The sequence below is a fragment of the Phocoena phocoena genome, chromosome 9 (assembly GCF_963924675.1).
Source record: "Phocoena phocoena chromosome 9, mPhoPho1.1, whole genome shotgun sequence".
NCBI classification, from domain to species: domain Eukaryota; kingdom Metazoa; phylum Chordata; class Mammalia; order Artiodactyla; family Phocoenidae; genus Phocoena; species Phocoena phocoena.
Genome location: NC_089227.1, coordinates 21103616 through 21123469, shown reverse-complemented (window position 1 = coordinate 21123469; position 19854 = coordinate 21103616). Strand labels below are relative to the sequence as shown.

Sequence of the window (19854 nt, the reverse complement as noted above, 5' to 3'; positions counted from 1 at the left end):
AAACAGACTCCTAGATACAGAGAACAAACTAGTGGTGGCCGGAGGGCAGGGGGGGGATGGGTGAGATAGGTGAGAGGAATCAAGTGGTTCAAACTTCCAGTTATAAAATAAATAAGTCACAGGGATGTAATGTACAGTGCACGGAACATAGTCAATAAAACTATCACTTTGGTGCATAATCTATAAAAATATCAAATCACTATGTTGTATACCTGAAACTAATATAAACTTGTAAGTCAACTATACTTCAGTTAAATATATATGTATATATACAGATTATGTGTCTGTAGATACACATACAGAAGCCCAGTACATCTGTGGTCTAGTGAACACAAGCAGCGTGAGACCAGGACATAGAGCTAGGCGGGAGCCAGGCTGTGCAGGGCTTCACACACCCTTGGAAAGAAGCGTGGATTATAATCTAAATCCATGGGAACCATTGGAAGGTTTTAAGCGGTAGACAGATATCTGACATATATTTTTAAAAGATGAATCCAGATGCTCATGAAAAATGGAAGCAGGAAGAGAGCCAGAGTGGAAGCATGAGACACAGTTAGGAGACCTTTAACACTGTCCTGTGGATTTGCGCCGATCATTCTGTAATGTATAAAAATATCAAATCACTATGTTGTGTACCTGGAGCTAACATAGTGTTGTAGGTCAACTATACTTCAGTAAAAAATAACTAAATAAATAAATTTTTAAGTAAGTAAGTGAATAACTTAATAAGACAGCCCTGTGTGTCCAGAGATCCCAGTGCCTTGGTAGAAGTAATGGATGGGGGAGAAGTAGATGATTTCACCTTCTGAGATTCCTCCAAATCTAAGGTTCCAGGAGTCTGTACAACAGGTGACAGTCAGAGGTCGTATCTTTTTTCCAGTCAATCATCTTTGCAGATTCTCAGCTTCCTCAGTGGTTTTCCTTTCAGCAGCACTATTCCGGAAGTCACTCCTCAGCCAGCAAGCAGTAGGGCAGAAGTGATAGGAAAACTTGTTCATTTTTCATGTACAAGTGATTTGGCCCGAAATGTTGTGGATAGAAACACCATAACAGAGAGCATTAGGAGAAACGACAATTGAGTCATGCTGTGGTCCTGAAATTGTTATGAATTGTGGTTGTCCCCAGCACATGGCAAGGGGTGCGGGTATCAAACAATGCTCAAGAAATCAAATTGTTGAGAATGAATAAGAACGTTTTATGATAAAGTTAATGTTAGCAAAATAGTACCAGGACTGAATGGAGAGAATTGCCCTGTTTAGCTTTAGCTTTGACCAATTCAAGAGCGGAAACTATAGAAGCATTAAACTTCGTGAAAGGTGAAAATGTGCAGAAGCTAAATTACGTACATCAGAAAGTATGATTTCATTTATCTTTTTCTTCATGATGGGGTAAAGAAATAAATCCAGTCCTTAAGCATAGAGTAAAGGCAGGATTCTGTCAGTGTGGTGGATTCAGCAAGATTAAAAGGACACAAGATTTTCTTGAATTATATAAACAGTCTTCCAATAATTTACACTTGGGGAAAATGTTCACAGAGAGCTTTTGTAGCTATTCCAGGCATTCAAATTGTTTATTGGGGCAGGATACCTAAAGGACTGGAATAAAATTAAGTGCACTACCACAGTGAAAGTGTTAAGCATGTCTTTAAGGTCTCAGCTTTATCTGAAGTGTGACAGCATTATTGCTCAACGTACAGGAGGATTTGTGTGTGTGCGTGCGTGCGTGCATGTATGCACGCGTACATTTATTACATAAGGAAGCCACAGAGGATTTGTCTATTGCAAATAAGATCCATGCATGGACAGGGTTGGCAAACACCAGGTGCAAATGCTTACAATTAAATGCGGATTTTTCTTCCTACCAAGTGGCATTAGACTGACCTCAAAAGAGTAATTCTAACCATTTTCGAAATGGTATTATTTTACATCACCCTGGAGAGTGGAAGGCTATTCTAGAGTTCATAATGCTTCCTAGCTTCTTTTTTCACGTATTTATTTCTCTTTAATTTAAGAAACTTTAAAAAAATTTTTTGAAGTGTAGTTGCTTTACAATGTTGTGTTAGTTTCTACTGTACGCAAGTGAATCAGCCACACGTATACATACATCCCCTCCTTTTTGGATTTCCTTCCTATTTAGGTCACCGCAGAGCACCCAGTAGAGTTCCCTGAGCTACGCGGTAGGTCCTCATTAGTTATCCATTCCATACATAGTATCAATAGTGTATATAAACACAGGCTGTCCCTATGTTCTGGGAAGAGCATGTTTACAGTCTGTAATTTGCAACATGCACGTGAAAGGTCTCTAGAGCTGATGCTACTTCATGCTTAACTTCCGTAATAATTTTTAACTCTCAATTCTGAAGAGAAAGGCGAAGTGCCACCTCCTGTGCCACACATCCACTGCCAGAATATCAAGGCTCCTTGGGCTCTGCGAGCCCAGGAGAGCGTGATACTGTTCTAATATGCAAGAGTCAAAATCATTTCCAGGGCTGGTGTCATTTTTCTCTTCATGTCTTATCTGGGTCCAAGGATCTTGAACACATTTGTGGTTTATTTTTCAGGCTACTGAGATCCTCTCCTTAGCGGACAGAGCGCTGTTATTCACGCCTTTGATAGGGGCACCATCACATCTAGGCGAGGGAGTGGCGTGGCTAACAGCCCAGGGGCTCTGATCGTACTGCCTGGATTTGAAACCTGGCTCCATCATTGACTGGCTCTGTGACCTTGGGGAAGTTATACAACCTCTTTGGACCTCAGTTTCCTTGAATGTAAAGAGACGATCATTTTAATACCTAGGTCATCAGGTTGCTGTGAGGGTTGAATGAATTAGTACACGGAAGTGCTCAGAAGAGCACTGACTCAGAGTGAGCACTAAGTGTGTGGTCCCTGCCGTCTAGACCACCTTGCCTGCTAGGAATTATCACTGCGTTCCATCAGCTCGCTGTTCTCGGAGGGTGCAGAGTTCACGCTGCTGTCGGCTCAGCCAGCCATTAGTCAGAGCCCACCACTCTCCCAGAGCAGCTAAATCTAGGCAGCAGATGAGCATCTCTGAGGGCCAGCTCCCCGTCCCGCCGTGCTGACCTTCTGGGAGCACACCCCCTGGGCCAGGGCTGGGGGCAGTGAGAGCAGCAGCGGCAGCAGCCACGCCAGTCCAGCAGTGGGCCTTTGCCGAGGCTTCAGGCTGGAAGTCTCCCCAGAAACCACTAACCAATAGACTAGAAGAGTCAGGGCAGACATCAAAATTCAGACTCAAAGCTGTGCCTTTTAGGGTATCCTGCAAACTTTATGTCTCTGTTGAATAGATCAGAGAAGAGAAGAGAGATGGAGAACCCGCTGTAAACTTCCCCACCCTGCAGACAGAGAAGGAGTGCCCTTCCACAGCTTGTTCAGCCCAGGCGGCAACTTTGCCAAGAAGGCCAGATGTTTAACCAGTTGGGAACTTGGAAAAGTCGAGTTCCTGGCTTATTTGTTGCCTGGAGTTTAGTAGGGCTCTTTATCAAAGCCTCACATATTTTTTTCACAGTGTTGTTTCCCCCCAAAATAAAAAAAGAACTTTTTTATACTATTAATGTAATTCGGGAGCATATTACTTCCTCCCAAAGCCAGGAGGCCAACTATCGTGTGGGAGTAGACAGATCTTAGAAGCCTTCTATATGAGGTGCAGAAATACCTTTCTTGATTTAAATTGAAAACAGGTAAGCTTCCTGAGCATTTCTGTCCCATTATCCAAAATATTAAGCTTGTTTTTTCAGACCTTAAAATTGGACTCAAGGGAAAACAAAATGGTTTGCAAACCAGAGCCTAGGATAAGAGTGAACCGTAACAGGCAGTTGCACTTAAAATTCTTTAAAGGATTCAAAAAAATTTATATAGAAAGATGTTCATCGCCACGTTATTGATAGACATTGAAAGTTGGAAAGAATGTTAGAAGTTTCTCCAAAACTGGAAACGTTGGCATATTTGGGAAGTTCAAGGCATTTGATGCCATTGACTGACTGCTGTCATACTTACTGAGGTTTTGTACCCAGGATAAAGAAGGTAGCCTTCGGAGTCAGAGGGGATCAGATGCTTGCTCTGTAAAAGTGCCCCAGTGGCCATGTGCAGTGGGGTTGGCAGGTCAGCCTTTGGGCCTCCCCAGCTGAAGGTCTGAGTCCGACACCCAGGTTTTATTACAGAGCACAGAGCTATAACCGTCATCGCAGGTGCTTCCTGCTCTGCCCCCAAAACCTGCTTTCCCACCAGAGGTTCCCAAGAAGGGCTTTGACACAAGTGATGAAATAAAAGTGACACTGATTCTCCCGCTCTTGTAAAACCTGTGAGGAAGGTTATGTTGACCTGTATGGGGTAGCCGTGTGTGGGCAGCCTGGACAGTGGTGTTGGAGGCTGGCAGTTTGTTGAGGGAATTCATAAATTTAGGTGCAGGCCCATCGCAAGCTGGGAGGTAGAACATACTCCGGACAGCAGCCGTAGTAGCCGTCCAAGCAGCACCAGTAGAGGAGCAGTCATTTCAACCCTTCCTTCCTTTATTCATATCGTCCTAACAGCATCGAGTCTGTTTTCCTTGTCTGTATTGCAAACGACTCACTGGTCAGCACGCTGCTGCCTCTTAATCTTTCAGCTCTGTACCAGGGCTGAAAATCTTTGTTTCTTTCTGTGCCCTTTCTCTGGCACAGGTGGGAGTGCAGACTAGGTCACTGGTGACTTTCCCTAACGCCCACTGCAATCTGACATTCTAGGAAGACGTTAGTTAGCTACCTTTGGTAAAATGCCCTGACGACTCTCAAAGTCCTTAATGATGTCCATAGGCCCTGGTGTTGAAAAGTTATTCTAGAGATTCAGAAGCTTATCTAACAGGTGTTTTAAGACCTTTTAAGTATAATTCCCTAATAAGTATGAAATAAAACTGAAAAATCAGTAAAGCAAGTTGAGATTTTTTCCACCAAAACTCACCCCACCAACTGTGCAGCCACTGAATAGCCATTTGAATTTAGGAGACATACAAATTAAAACCGAAAGCCAAGACTTATACAGTTTTGCCCTAATACAAGGAGATTTAAACTAAATGAAAAGTGCATTGGACAACATGTCTGAGCCTGTCTCCAGCTTATCCACTAACTATTGTGTCCCTTGAGCTAGTCACTTGGTCTTCCTGTACCCCTTCCTCATCTGAACTATAAGGAAAGATGGTCCTAATAGCCTTTTCCAGCTCTAGATTATATTATGCCATGAATCAGCATGGAAATATAAAGTATTATGTTAGTTTCGTCTGTGTGTGAAAAGCCTTGGTTAAGTCTGAGGCCTGGATTATATTTTTCATTGCCTTAAGTTATCATTTTAAACTTTCATTACTTTCATTTTTTATTATGTTTTTAAGGTGCTCCTAACACTTTCATTTCTTTTGTTCATCTTATCCTATGTCAAGAAACGATCTGAAACAAGCACTTAAATATACTAAACCAGCTCCCCTTTTAAGACATTTTAAGGCAGTGTTTCCCTCCTTTCACTTACAAAGTGATAGCATTTGTATATCACACTGAGATAAAATGAATGAGGCTGATAGAGGCAAAAGGCAACCTCCCCAGGGGCTCTACCCCTAACCTCACTCGACCTCCTTGGGAAGCAATGGCTGTCTTGGCACACCTGTAACCTGTAGTGGTACACTCCTTTTAATGGCCCATATTTACAAAGATTTGCCCTAAAGTGAAACCTCTGAACCTCAGCAACCACTAAGTGTCCCATCTTACATTTTATTGCTTTGGGTTATGGCAATGAAGTTTCTTTAGAACTCCGTACTGAGGTGCACAGGCAGCTGGTGCAACTGGAGCTGACGCTGGGGCCTTGACTTTCTGTAAATCATTGTTAACTTTGACCTATTAATGCTGCATCCCCGAAAGTCATTGCTGGAAAGTTTCTGAAGTTATACCCGTGCTGGAACATGGGAATTAGAAAGCGAGTGTCATTGGTTTCACTATTTGTCATCGGTTTGCAAAACCAAGTTTCCTTTCAGAGTTCTTAGACAGCTTTGCAACCTGCGATATTCCCTTAATCCTTAAATGAATCTCTGCTTTGAATTCCTTTAACGACATAGTGCTTTTGCTCTGAGTTTTATGCTGAGAGTACTTCACTCAGGAGGCATGATGGCGTCAGCCACGCCGTTAACGTGAGTGCTTTTAGAACAGAAGAAATACGGTGGGGCAGGGGACACTATATAAAATGCCGGGTTTCCTCCAAATATCTGGCTTCTAAATATAACTCATGAAACCATAAGATAAGCAAATGTCTTCATAATCTTTTAGCAAATCTACATACACAAAAAAGATAAGATTGTGTTCAGTCTGCACTGACATGCATATGGTTTAAATCAAATCAGTCTTTTCGCATTTATTAGCGTGACAATTTCTGCTTCAGGAGGTGGCCAGGGGCTAGGGTACGAGTGGAGTTTCTAATGATGCAAAGTTCATCAAGAAAGGCGGCACTTTCTGTGTGTCATCCAGTCTTCTCATAGTGAATCCTTGATCATAACACCCCTGATAAAAATATCTACAGGGTAAAATTCAAAGACACCTCTTTTATATTCAAGACCCTCGGTAGTGTAAACACAGCCACTTCTTACCAGCAGGTCCTCACAGTTCCATTCCATCAAAGCTGGTGTAGTTACCCCTGAAAGACAACTTTTACTTTCCTGCCCCAGTGTCCATGTTTTGGCAGCTGCCACTTGAAATACCTTCTTTTATCCACTAATAAATGTTATCAAGCTTTCTCCCAGGCACTGTGCTAAGAATCTTCCATTGTGTTTAATTTTCAGAGCAACCCTATGAGGTAGAGACTACTGCCCAAACAGTAAGCATCTCTCACAAGCGGCTCAAAAATCTCTTAACTTCTGAATAAGAGTTTGCCTGACCCCTCACCCTTCTTTCTTAAGTGTTTTCTCCAGTTCTTATATGGAATTCTTTGTTTTTTTTGTCTCTAAACCCCTTGATTGTTGACTGCTCTGTTATTTCCTTTCTCTTATCATGTCTTATTACTATCATTGTCATTTTACTCTTTTTTTTTTTCTTTTTTTGCGGTACGCAGGCCTCTCACTGTTGTGGCCTCTCCTGTTGCGGAGCACAGGCTCCGGACGCGCAGGCTCAGCGGCCATGGCTCACGGGCCCAGCCGCTCCGCGGCATGTGGGATCTTCCCGGACCGGGGCACGAACCCGTGTCCCCTGCATCGGCAGGCAGACTCTCAACCACTGCGCCACCAGGGAAGCCCCTCATTTTACTTTTATAGGTTTATACCCTATAATAAATTTTAAGTTTTCCTACCCTTAAATAAATTGTAAGTTCCTTAAGGGCAAGAAATTATGACATTTCTTTGAATCCCTCACAGTTCCCGGTAGCATACTTTTTAAAGATTTGTCACATAATTTTTGTTGGTGGGATGGGATTAGATCCTCATATAGTGATCAGTGCTATCCTCATCAAAGTAAAAGTGTGAATGTTCTCTGGTCTCACTTCCTATACACCTAAACCGAGCTGTTCCATCCCTTAGAGGCAGCAAGACATATCTCTGAGAATGAGCAAAGAACTCAGGGGAGGAAATGTTTGCAAGCTGGTCCTCGCGCAGCATGAGAAATTGCACTATAAGAAAGTGGAACTGTAACACGATGTCCCAAAATACAGATTTTGCATCGGTTGTTCTCAGCCTGAGTAGATTCTGTACCAGCTCAGGGGTGAAGTCTTAGATGAGAGAGGCCTCTAAGAAATCAGGCCCCAGCGAGCCATCTCGGTGCCTCTGGGAAGCCCTCTAGTCGTGAGCATCTGGGTTGCAAAACCCTTGTCCTCCGAAGGCCCAGGCTGCCGGCCTCAGTGTGCCCTCGGACTCACCTCATCCTGGAATGGCCATCCCTCTGTATGAACATCGCCTCAGCGATAATCATATCATCCTAAGCAGGAAGGTTTGGATGGCAGCCCAAGCTCCTTAGAAGAAAGGGTGACTCCAAATTATTCATTCATTTCACAATCCTCATTAACACAGTAACCCCTATCTGTTCCCAATGAACAACTTCTAATTCACATTTCTTCTTTATAGGATCATACCCAGCTAAAACCAGATGACTAGGACCTATTGATTAAATTCCATTTTTTATTTCAGTCCTGAGCATGACTAGGTTTATTCCCAAATTAAAACCTGGCTGCCTAGGTCTTACCAGTAAGCAGACAAGCAAACAACAGCAAAAAAAAAGGTTTTGCATAAACTCTAAGTACTCTGATATCCAAACATCCATGCATCTATTAACTAAAACGGAAAGATGGATGTAAGCATTTTACTCTCTTAGCACCAACAAATTTAAAGATCATTAACTTGTAAAAAACAAGTCCACAGAGACACACCATCATTCTTATTTATTCTCAAGAAGAAGAGCAATGCAACCTATCAAAAAAATCTGTAAGTGCTCACCGTGTATTTTTTTTTTTTAATTCTAGACCATCTTTCGTATTTGAATGGAGCTCATAAATCATAAGCTTCCCCCAGTGGGAATCATTCTTCAGGAGGGTTTTATTATTATGTTCAAAGACTCTCCGGGCAGTGGCAGAAGGTGGATGTGCGGATGCCTTCTTAGCTTCAACTATTCGGTTGTCTTAAAGCTCGTTGGTTGGTGATCAGTAGCTGTTTCCTCTGGGCTTATGTCCTGCAGACCCTTGTTATTCACTAGATGGTACAAGATCGCAGCTGCAAAAAGAGCCCAGACTTTGTGTACACGGTCCCCCTCTACCAGTGGAAAATGCCCATCACCCTCCCATGGGGTTCAAACAAATCCTGAGCCTACAGTTCACTTTTGCAAAAGACACATTTTCTTTACAAGCTATTCAGGGCCTCATGTTGGATTAAATTCTCTGTGGTGTTATTTTTCTTCTTTTCTCCAACAATCAACCACGTAAGAAAAGCTGATTCCACATAGACATCTATTTTAAAAGCATGTTGTTAAGTGAACACAGTACTGTTATTTATCACCATTTTCCAGCTATGTTGAAAGAGTGCTATGAGGGAATCTTTTTCCCACTTGGACTGGGATAAATAGCATTTCTTTTTGTACCCCAGCTTTCACCAAGGACTCAGGGAGTACCTCTACCCAACTCCTTCCTGCCAGACCAAATCCCGCTAAAAGCTCTCTTTGTTCACTTGACCACCAATAATTTTGAAATTTAAGCTGGATTTTTTTTCCCAAACAAACCACTGCCAGTCTTTGGTTAGAATTATTTCTAAAGATTAATCAGTCAGCCTCCTCTGGGTGAAGTTCACTAGGCATTCCTAACGTGTATACTGTACCAGAGCAAATTAATTAATAGTGGGGCCTGCTACTGGCATATTCATTTTCCAGTCTGATCTCTTCCACATCTTATTTCTCTAGGCCAGGCAATGGTTTGCTCCACAGACATGCCCAGATGTTGGGCACCTGATGAACCCATCTGCTTTCTCAAGGGTGAGGTGCCCAAAACCTTCTGTTCACAGGCTGTTCATAATATAGATGTATATTTATGGATTTGTCATGGAGGAGAGTCTTCCGGTAAGCAAGGGTGCGTAAACTAGCAAGTTCATGAGGTGTTCTGGCAGGGAACAGTGCAAATAACATGAGATAGAAGAGTATTTCCACTTAGAAGTCTTCATTCAAATGTTTTTCAGACTTGCTAGATGAACAGCAAGATGAAAAATAGCTTACTTTCCTGTAGGCATTTGACAAAAGTCAAATACAATAAAACCTTTATTGTATTGGTTGCCAAGTGTCTTAGTCCGTTCAGGCTTCTGTAACAGCCACCAGATTGGTGGCTTGTAAACACCAGTGTACAGAAGTTTATTTCTCACAGTTTTGGAGGCTGGGAAGTCCAAGATCAAGGCGCTGACAGATTCAGTGCCAGGTGAGGGCCAGCTTCATAGATGGCCCATCTTCTCACTGTGCCCTCACCCCTCATGTGGGGGAAGGGACAAGGGATAAGGGGTTCCTTTCATGAGGGCACTAATCCCATTCATGAGGACTCCACTTTCATGACCTAATCCCCTCCCAGGACCCCACCTCCAAATAACCGTCACTCTGAGGCTTACGTTTCAACATATGAATTTGGAGAGGACACAGACATCCAGTTGGTAGCATCAAGTTAGCCACTGATAGTGAAGCTCCCTGGGGCTGAGTGGCTAAGAGAAGGCTGACAGGCATGGCTTTCAGCTCCAATCAATGTACATGCTCACAAGCTTTAAAGTAGGCCTCCCAATAGCTAAGTTCATATCCTAGCTGAGTCTATACACAACTATATATCTTTCATACTTTTTTTTTTTTTTTTTTGCGTTACGCGGGCCTCTTACTCTTTTGGCCTCTCCCGCTGCGGAGCACAGGCTCCGGACGCGCAGGCTCAGCAGCCATGGCTCACGGGCCCAGCCGCTCCGCGGCATGTAGGATCTTCCCAGACCGGGGCATGAACCCGTGTCCCCTGCATCGGCAGGCGGACTCTCAACCACTGTGCCACCAGGGAAGCCCATCATTGTAGTTTTGATTTGCATTCCTCTAATGATTAATGATGTTGAGCATTCTTTCATGTATTTGTTGGCAATCTGTATATCTTCTTTGGAGAAATGTCTATTTAGGTCTTGTGCCCATTTTTGGATTGGGTTGTTTGTTTTTTTGTTATTGAGCTGCATGGGCTGCTTGTAAATTTTGGAGATTAATCCTTTGTCAGTTGCTTCATTTGCAAATATTTTCTCCCATTCTGAGGGTTGTCTTTTGGTCTTGTTTATGGTTTCCTTTGCTGTGCAAAAGTTTCATTTGGTCCCATTTGTTTTTTTGTTGTTGTTGTTTTTACTTCCATTCTCTAGTAGGTGGGTCAAAAAGGATCTTGCTGTGATTTATGTCATAGAGTGTTCTGCCTATGTTTTCCTCTAAGAGCTTGATAGTGTCTGGCCTTATATTTAGGTCTTTAATCCATTTTGAGCTTATTTTTGTGTATGGTGTTAGGGAGTGATCTAATCTCATACTTTTACATGTACCTGTCCAGTTTTCCCAGCACCACTTATTGAAGGGGCTGTCCTTTCTCCACTGTACATTCCTGCCTCCTTTATCAAAGATAAGGTGTCCATATGTGCGTGGGTTTATCTCTGGGCTTTCTATCCTGTTCCCTTGATCTATCTTTCTGTTTTTGTGCCAGTACCATACTGTTTTGATTACTGTAGCTTTGTAGTATAGTCTGAAGTCAGGGAGCCTGATTCCTCCAGCTCCGTTTTTTGTTCTCAAGATTGCTTTGGCTATTTGGGGTCTTTTGTGTTTCCATACAAATTGTGAAATTTTTTGTTCTAGTTCTGTGAAAAATGCCAGTGGTAGTTTGATAGGGATTGCATTGAATCTGTAGATTGCTTTGGGTAGTAGAGTCATTTTCACAATGTTGATTCTTCCAATCGAAGAACATGGTATATCTCTCCATCTATTTGTACCATCTTTAATTTCTTTCATCAGTGTCTTATAGTTTTCTGCACACAGTTCTTTTGTCTCCTTAGGTAGGTTTACTCCTAGATATTTTATTCTTTTTGTTGCAGTGGTAAATGGGAGTGTTTTCTTAATTTCACTTTCAGATTTTTCATCATTAGTGTATAAGAATGCCAGAGATTTCTGTGCATTAATTTTGTATCCTGCTACTTTACCAAATTCATTGATTAGCTCTAGTAGTTTTCTGGTAGCATCTTTAGGATTCTCTATGTATAGTACCATGTCATCTGCAAACAGTGACAGCTTTACTTCTTCTTTTCCAATTAGGATTCCTTATATTTCCTTTTTTTCTCTGATTGCTGTGGCTAAAACTTCCAAAACTATGTTGAATAAGAGTGGTGAGAGTGGGCAACCTTGTCTTGTTCCTGATCTTAGTGGAAATGATTTCAGTTTTTCACCATTGAGGACAATGTTGGCTGTGGGCTTGTCATATATGGCCTTTATTATGTTGAGGAAAGTTCCCTCTGTGCCTATTTTCTGCAGGGTTTTTATCATAAATGGGTGTTGAATTTTATCGAAAGCTTTCTCTGCATCTATTGAGATGATCGTATGGTTTTTCTCCTTCAATTTGTTAAGATGGTGTATCACATTGATTGATTTCCATATATTGAAGAATCCTTGCATTCCTGGAATAAACCCCACTTGATCACAGTGTATGATCCTTTTAATGTGCTGTTGGAATCTGTTTGCTAGTATTTTGTTGAGGATTTTTGCATCTATGTTCATCAGTGATATTGGCTTGTAGTTTTCTTTCTTTGTGACATCTTTGTCTAGTTTTGGTATGAGGGTGATGGTGGCCTCATAGAATGAGTTTGGGAGTTTTCCTTCCTCTGCTGTATTTTGGAGGAGTTTGAGAACAATCGGTGTTAGCTCTTCTCTAAATGTTTGATAGAATTCACCTGTGAAGCTGTCTGGTTCTGGGCTTTTGTTTGTTGGAAGATTTTTAATCACAGTTTCAATTTCAGTGCTTGTGATCGGTCTGTTCATATTTTCTATTTCTTCCTGGTTCAGTCTTGACAGGTTGTGCATTTCTAAGAATTTGTCCATTTCTTCCATGTTGTCCATTTTATTGGCATAGAGTTGCTTGTAGTAATCTCTCATGATCTTCTGTATTTCTGCAGTGTCAGTTGTTACTTCTCCTTTTACATTTCTAATTCTGTTGTTTTGAGTCTTCTCCTTTTTTTTCTTGATGAGTCTGGCTAATGGTTTATCAATTTTGTTTATATTCTCAAAGAACCAGCTTTTACTTTTATTGATCTTTGCTGTCGTTTCCTTCATTTCTTTTTCATTTATTTCTGATCTGACCTTTCTTTCCTTCTGCTAAATTTGGGGTTTTTTTGTTCTTCTTTCTCTAATTGCTTTAGGTGCAAGGTTAATTTGTTTATTTGAGATGTTTCCTATTTCTTAAGGTAGAATTGTATTGCTATAAGCTTCCCTCTTAGAACGGCTTTTGCTGCATCCCATAGGTTTTGGGTAGTCATGTCTCCATTGTCATTTGTTTCTAGGTATTTTTTGATTTCCTCTTTGATTTCTTCAGTGATCACTTCGTTATTAAGTAGTGTATTGTTTAGCCTCCATGTATTTGTATTTTTTACAGATCTTTTCCTGTAATTGATATCTAGTCTCATAGCGTTGAAGTCAGAAAAGATACTTGATATGATTTCAATTTTCTTAAATTTACCAAGGCTAGATATGTAACCCAAGATATGATCTATCCTGGAGAATGTTCCATGAGCACTTGAGAAAAATGTGTATTCTGTTGTTTTTGGATGGAATGTCCTATAAATATCAATTACGTCCATCTTGTTTAATGTATCATTTAAAGCTTGTGTTTCCTTATTTAGGGATTTCATTTTGGAGGATCTGTCCATTGGTGAAAGTGGGGTGTTAAAGTTCCCTACTATGATTGTGTTACTGTCGATTTTCCCTTTTATGGATGTTAGTATCTGCCTTTTGTATTGAGGTGCTCCTATGTTGGGTGCATAAATATTTACAGTTTTTATATCTTCTTCTTGGATCAATCCCTTGATCATTATGTAGTGTCCTTCTTTGTGTCTTGTAATAGTCTTTATTTTAAAGTCTATTTTGTCTGGTATGAGAATTGCTACTCCAGCTCTTCTGATTTCCATTTGCATGGAATATCTTTTTCCATCCCCTCCCTTTCAGTCTGTATGTGTCCCTAGGTCTGAAGTGGGTCTCTTGTGGACAGCATATATATGGGTCTTGTTTTTGTATCCATTCAGCCAGTCTATGTCTTTTGGTGGGAGCATTTAATCCATTTACATTTAAGGTAATTATCGATATGTATGTTCCTATTCCCATTTACTTAATTGTTTTGGGTTTGTTATTGTAGGTCTTTAACTTCTTTTGTGTTTCTTGCCTAGAGAAGTTCCTTTAGCATTTGTTGTAAATCTGGTTTGGTGGTGCTGAACTCTCTCAGCTTTTGCTTGTCTGTAAAGGTTTTAATTTCTCCATCAAATCTGAATGAGATCCCTGCTGGGTAGAGTAATCTTGGTTGTAGGTTTTCCTCCTTCCTTACTTGAAATATGTCCTGCCACTCCCTTCTGGCTTGCAGAGTTTCTGCTGAAAGATCAGCTGTTAACCTTATGGGGATTCCCTTGTGTGTTATTTGTTGCTTTTCCCTTGCTGCTTTTAATATGTTTTCTGTGTATTTAATTTTTGACAGTTTGATTAATATGTGTCTTGGCATGTTTCTCCTTGGATTTATCCTGTATGGGACTCTCTGTGCTTCCCGGACTTGATTAATTATTTCCTTTCCCATATTAGGGAAGTTTCCAACTATAATCTCTTCAAATATTTTCTCAGTCCCTTTCTTTTTCTCTTCTTCTTCTAGGACCCCTATAATTCAAATGTTGGTGCATTTAATGTTGTCCCAGAGGTCTCTGAGACTGTCCTCAGTTCTTTTCATTCTTTTTTCTTTATTCTGCTCTGCAGTAGTTATTTCCACTATTTTATCTTCCAGGTCACTTATCCGTTCTTCTGCCTCAGTTATTTTGCTATTGATCCCATCTAGAGTATTTTTAATTTCATTTATTGTGCTGTTCATCATTGCTTGTTTCTTCCTCTTTAGTTCTTCTAGGTCCTTGTTAAATGTTTCTTGCATTTTCTCTATTCTATTTCCAAGATTTTGGATATCTTTACTATCATTATTCTGAATTCTTTTTCAGGTAGACTGCCTATTTGTCTTCATTTGTTAGGTCTGATGGGTTTTTACCTTGCTATTTCATGAGCTGTGTGCTCTTCTGTCTTTTCATTTTGCTTATCTCACTGTGTTTGGGGTCTCCTTTTTGCAGGCTGCAGGTTCGTAGTTCCCATTGTTTTTGGTGTCTGTCCCCAGTGGCTAAGGTTGGTTCAGTGGATTGTGTAGGTTTCCTGGTGGAGGGGACTAGTGCCTGTGTTCTGGTGGATGAGGCTGGATCTTTTCTTTCTGGTGGGCATGTCCATGTCTGGTGGTGTGTTTTGGGGTGTCTGTAGCCTTATGATTTTAGGCAGCCTCTCTGCTAATGGAGGTGGCTGTGTTCCTGTCTTGCTAGTTGTTTGGCATAGGGTGTCCAGCACTGTAGCTTGGTGGTCGTTGAGTGAAGCTGGGTCTTGGCATTGAGATGGAGATCTCTGGAAGATTTTCACCGTTTGATATTGTGTGGAGCTGGTAGGTCTCTTGTGGACCAGTGTCCTGAACCTGGCTCTCCCACCTCAGTGGCACAGCCCTGACGCCTGGCTGGAGCACAAAGAGCCTGTCCTCCACACGGATCAGAATATAAGGGAGAAAAAAAGAAAGAAAGAAAGAAAAAAAGAAAGAGAGAGAGAGAGAGAGGGAGGGAGGGAGAGAGAGAAAGAAAGAAAGAAAGAAAGAAAGAAAGAAAGAAAGAAAGAAAGAAAGAAAGAAGAAAGGAAGAGAAAGAAAGAAAGGGGATAAAATAAAGTTACTAAAATAAAAAATAATTATTAAGAAAATAAAATTTTTAAGTAAAAAAAACAAAAATGGACGGTCAGAACCCTAGGACAAATGGTGAAAGCAAAGCTATACAGACAAAATCTCACACAGAAGCATACACGTACACACTCACAAAAAGAGCAGAAGGGTAAAAAATTATATATCTTGCTCCCAAAGTCCACCTCCTCGATTTGGGATGATTCGTTGTCTATTCAGGTATTCCACAGATGCAGGGCACATCAAGTTGATTGTGGAGATTTAATCCGCTGCTCCTGAGGCTGCTGGGAGAGATTTCCCTTTTTCTTCTGTGTTCGCACAGCTCCCGGGGTTCAGCTTTGGATATGCCCCTGCCTCTGCGTGTAGGTCGCCGGAGGGCGTCTGTTCTTTGCTCAGACAGGCCGAGGTTAAAGGAGCCGCTGATTCGGGGGCTGTGGCTCACTCAGGCCGGGGGGAGGGAGGGGTACGGAGTGCTGCGTGAGCCTGCGGCGGCAGAGGCCAGCATGAAGTTGCACCAGCCTGAGGCGCGCCGTGCGTTCTCCCAGGGAAGTTGTCCCTGGATCCCGGGACCCTGGCAGTGGCGGGCTGCACAGGCTCCCGGGAGGGGCGGTGTGAACAGTGACCTGTGCTCGCACACAGGCTTCTTGGTGGCTGCACCAGCAGCCTTAGCGTCTCATGCCCGTCTCTGGGGTCCAAGCTGATAGCTCTTAATCTCCTCTCCTCGCGCACCAGGAAACAAAGAGGCAAGAAAAGTTCTCTTGCCTCTTCGGCAGGTCTAGACTTCTCCCGGACTCCCTCCCGGCTAGCCGTGTTGCACTAGCCCCTTCAGGCTGTGTTCACGCAGCCAACCCCAGTCCTCTCCCTGTGCTCCGACCGAAGCCCGAGCCTCAGCTCCCAGCCCCGCCCACCCCGGCGGGAGAGCCAACAAGCCTCTCGGCCTGGTGAGTGCCGGGCGTCACCAATCCTCTGTGCGGGAATCTCTCTGCTTTTCCCTCCGCACCCCTGTTGCTGCTCTCTCCTCCGTGGCTCTGAAGCTTTTCCCCTCCGCCACCCGCAGTCTCCGCCTGCGAAGGGGCGTCTAGTGCGTGGACACCTTTCCTCCTTCACGGCTTCCTCCCACTGGTGCAGGTCCCGTCCCTATTCTTTTGTCTCTGTTTGTTCTTTTTTCTTTTGCCCTACCCAGGTACGTGGGGAGTTTCTTGCCTTTTGGGAGGTCTGAGGTCTTCTGCCAGCATTCTGCAGGAGTTCTGTAGGAGTTGTTCCACGTGTAGATGTATTTCTGGTGTATCTGTGGGGAGGAAGGTGATCTCCGTGTCTTGCTCTTCCGCTATCTTCTCCAAAACCAGCTCCCATTTTTAAGGTTTAATTATAGGTAGTAAATGTTACCCTTTTTAGTCTATAGTCTGTGAGTTTTGACAAATGTGTTTGGTTTTGTAACTACTACCACAAGGAGGTCAAGCGCTCTGCCCACTCTCAGCCCAGGCAACCATGGATTTGTTCTCTGTTCTGTAGTTTTGCCTTTTCCCATATAAGTAGAATCACAAATATGTAGCCACTTAGCATAATGCATTTCAGATTCATCCAGTTTGCTTCATGTGTCAGTATCGGTTCCTTTTCAATTGCTGAATAGTATTCCATTGTGTGAATGTAGCAGAGCCTGCTTATCCATTCCCAGTTGCAGGATATTCTGGTTGTTTCCTGTTTTGGGTAATTATGAATAAAGCAGCTATGAACCTCTTCATATAGGTTTTCGTGTGAAAATACGTTTTCATTTCACGTGGGTAAATATCTAGGGGTGGAATTGTTGGTTCATGGGGCACCACTTTCCGGCATGGCTGTTCCATTTGGTATTTTCCTGGCTGAGGAGGGCTCTAGATGGTCCACATCCTCACTCACCACTACTTGTTTTCAGGCTTTGTTGTTGTTTTTTAAATTTTAGCCATTCCAATAGGTATGTAGTCGTTTCAAGTTACATTTCTTCCCTAAAGACTGATGATATCGAGGATCTTTTCATGTGCTCTTTTGCCATCCTTATATCTGCTTTTTCACTTTTGGTCCCTTCCCTCTAGGATGTAATTGGTATTTCACTGTGGACAAAGAAACACACTTTGAGGTTCTTCAGTCTTTGTTTTTACATTTCTCATTCATTTATCATGGTAGAGTAATAAAAATCATTTGATGATGATGATCTCAAGTGAAGTTATTATGAAGACATACGTCTGCTTAGTAAAAATGAAAACACATATAGTAACTATGCTTTAAAGTACAAGGGGTTAGAGAAAATACATGTAACCAGAAATTCGTATGACGTTAAAATGTGTAATATTTGGGTAAGAAAGATAAGGATAAGAAAGAAAAACTATCTGCAGTGATGGTCTCACTTTTCAAATAAGGAAACTCTGATGTGATTTATTTGGCCACTCAGAGGTCACACTGCAAGTTGTTTTCAAAATTAATATGTGACCAAGATCTTCTAGCTCCTGAACACTTTGCTTGAGGGCCTATTCATATTTAGTTTTATTCAGTCATGCAAAATTACATTATTTCAAGTTAAAACATGATATACCCTATTAGTGGAACTTTGGCTTCTGTGGGAAACTGAGCAGCCAATAAATATTCATGTAATCTTCTGGATAACTTTGAAAAGGACAGCTGGCTCAGGAGGCATCATTTGCCTGGGTTAGTATCTCATTCTGTTTACATTAAGAAAATATTGCAAGAAGTTATTATCTGCCCAAGGGCTTAGGGGAATACAATGAAAAAGCTGATATCGCACCTGATGGCTTTTGACATTTACCTATTGTAACAAGGAAACTGTGGGAAGATAGCCAAGTGACTTTTTACTTTTTACAAACACAATTCAGAAGCTATAAAAGGGAAAAAGGAGATGGCAGAGATAGAATACACTGCATCAGTAAAAATGAGAAACATGACTTGTCAGAAACACCTGCTTGTAACTATCAACCATTTCTACTGGGCCTGCTGAGAAATTACTGAAAGCCAAGTACATTGATGGGTATGAAGTCTCAAAGGCAGTCGAGAGATATAGAGGAAAGAAAGTGTGATTTCATTGAATATTTTTAACCCAATACCTGGGCTTGATGAAATGTAATTTTATGACATTTTCTAAACTCTTGAAAGAAATCAGTTGTTCTGCAAGAAGGAGGAGATATGGGGATATATGTATATGTGTAGCTGATTCACTTTGTTATACAGCAGAAACTAACACACCATTGTAAATCAATTATACGCCAATAAAGATGTTAAAAAAACCAAAAGAAATCAGTTGTCTTTTATATTTTATCTGTCAGGGCTACAGGAGATAACTGGACTTTTAAAGTTTGGGTACATAAATTATTGACAATCTTTTTTTTCCAAACAGATTGCAAATTTAAACTGGCATACCAAAATATTGATTGCAACAACTGACTTAAATTTACAAAAGATATTTTCAATTTCTAATTAGTGATCTCATTAACCATGTGTTATCTCTTCCCATTTCTTAGAAACCAATAAAATGGTAGTAAATGAAGAAGAAAGGGATGAGCATGAGAGGGGAAGCTATTTTAAAGACAAAAAAGTGGCAACTCATTTTGTAGGGCAAAGGAAGCCAAAAAGAGAAATGGATAGCCCAGATCTGCTCTTTTTTTTTTTAGAAACTCACAGCAGCTCAGAACTTTAAAAACTTGGGGGAGAATGGAACACAACAACCATGACCACCAGACATGAAATTTGTATTTTTAAAACAGAAAAAACAAGCAAACAATCATGAAAGAATACTAGAAGAAATGGAACAAAAGAAAGCTTCCAAGATTGCTCACTTACATACTGTCAACTACAAAGTGTCATTTTCCGTTGGCACTTGCCATCTACCTCTACAAGGATTAAATCATGTGCTGCTACAGCTGCTGACTCTCAACACCCCCTGAAGGGAGTTCAGGTGGGGAGCAGAAATGAGGCACTCTGTGCTCTGGGAAAAACTGGCAGAACAGGTCTTCAGATAGTTAGATATTTTCAGGAAAATATGAGCCCAATTCTTGCATCTGCTCATATCTAGAGAAGCACTAAAATCCTTCACGGTGACATCTGCTCCTCGTGACTAGCAGTAACCTGCACGAGACTAGCAGAAACCTTCAGTAAAAAATATGTGTTTGATTGCATGTATTCCCCCTTCACCAAAATCACATATTTACTGACCTTCCCCCCCTGCCTCTTTGGAGCAGTTTCTCAGAGCTATCTGGGGTGCTGTCTCCCGGGCTGTAGTCCTCATTTTGCCCCAAATAAAACTTGCAACTCTCACATTGTGCATTTCTTTTAAGTGGACAATACATAGAGAGATAGAGGCTATTACCATCGTAAAATAAACATAGAATGTTATAAAAAATATGAT

At 41.6% G+C, this 19854-nt stretch overlaps 1 protein-coding gene across 2 annotated transcripts in view; it reads left to right on the top strand.

The window, feature by feature from the left end:
• Window positions 1-19854, top strand: part of MAGI2 (membrane associated guanylate kinase, WW and PDZ domain containing 2) — a 1334711-nt gene that overhangs the window by 1194429 nt on the left and 120428 nt on the right. The gene's annotated exons all lie outside the window — the stretch shown is intronic.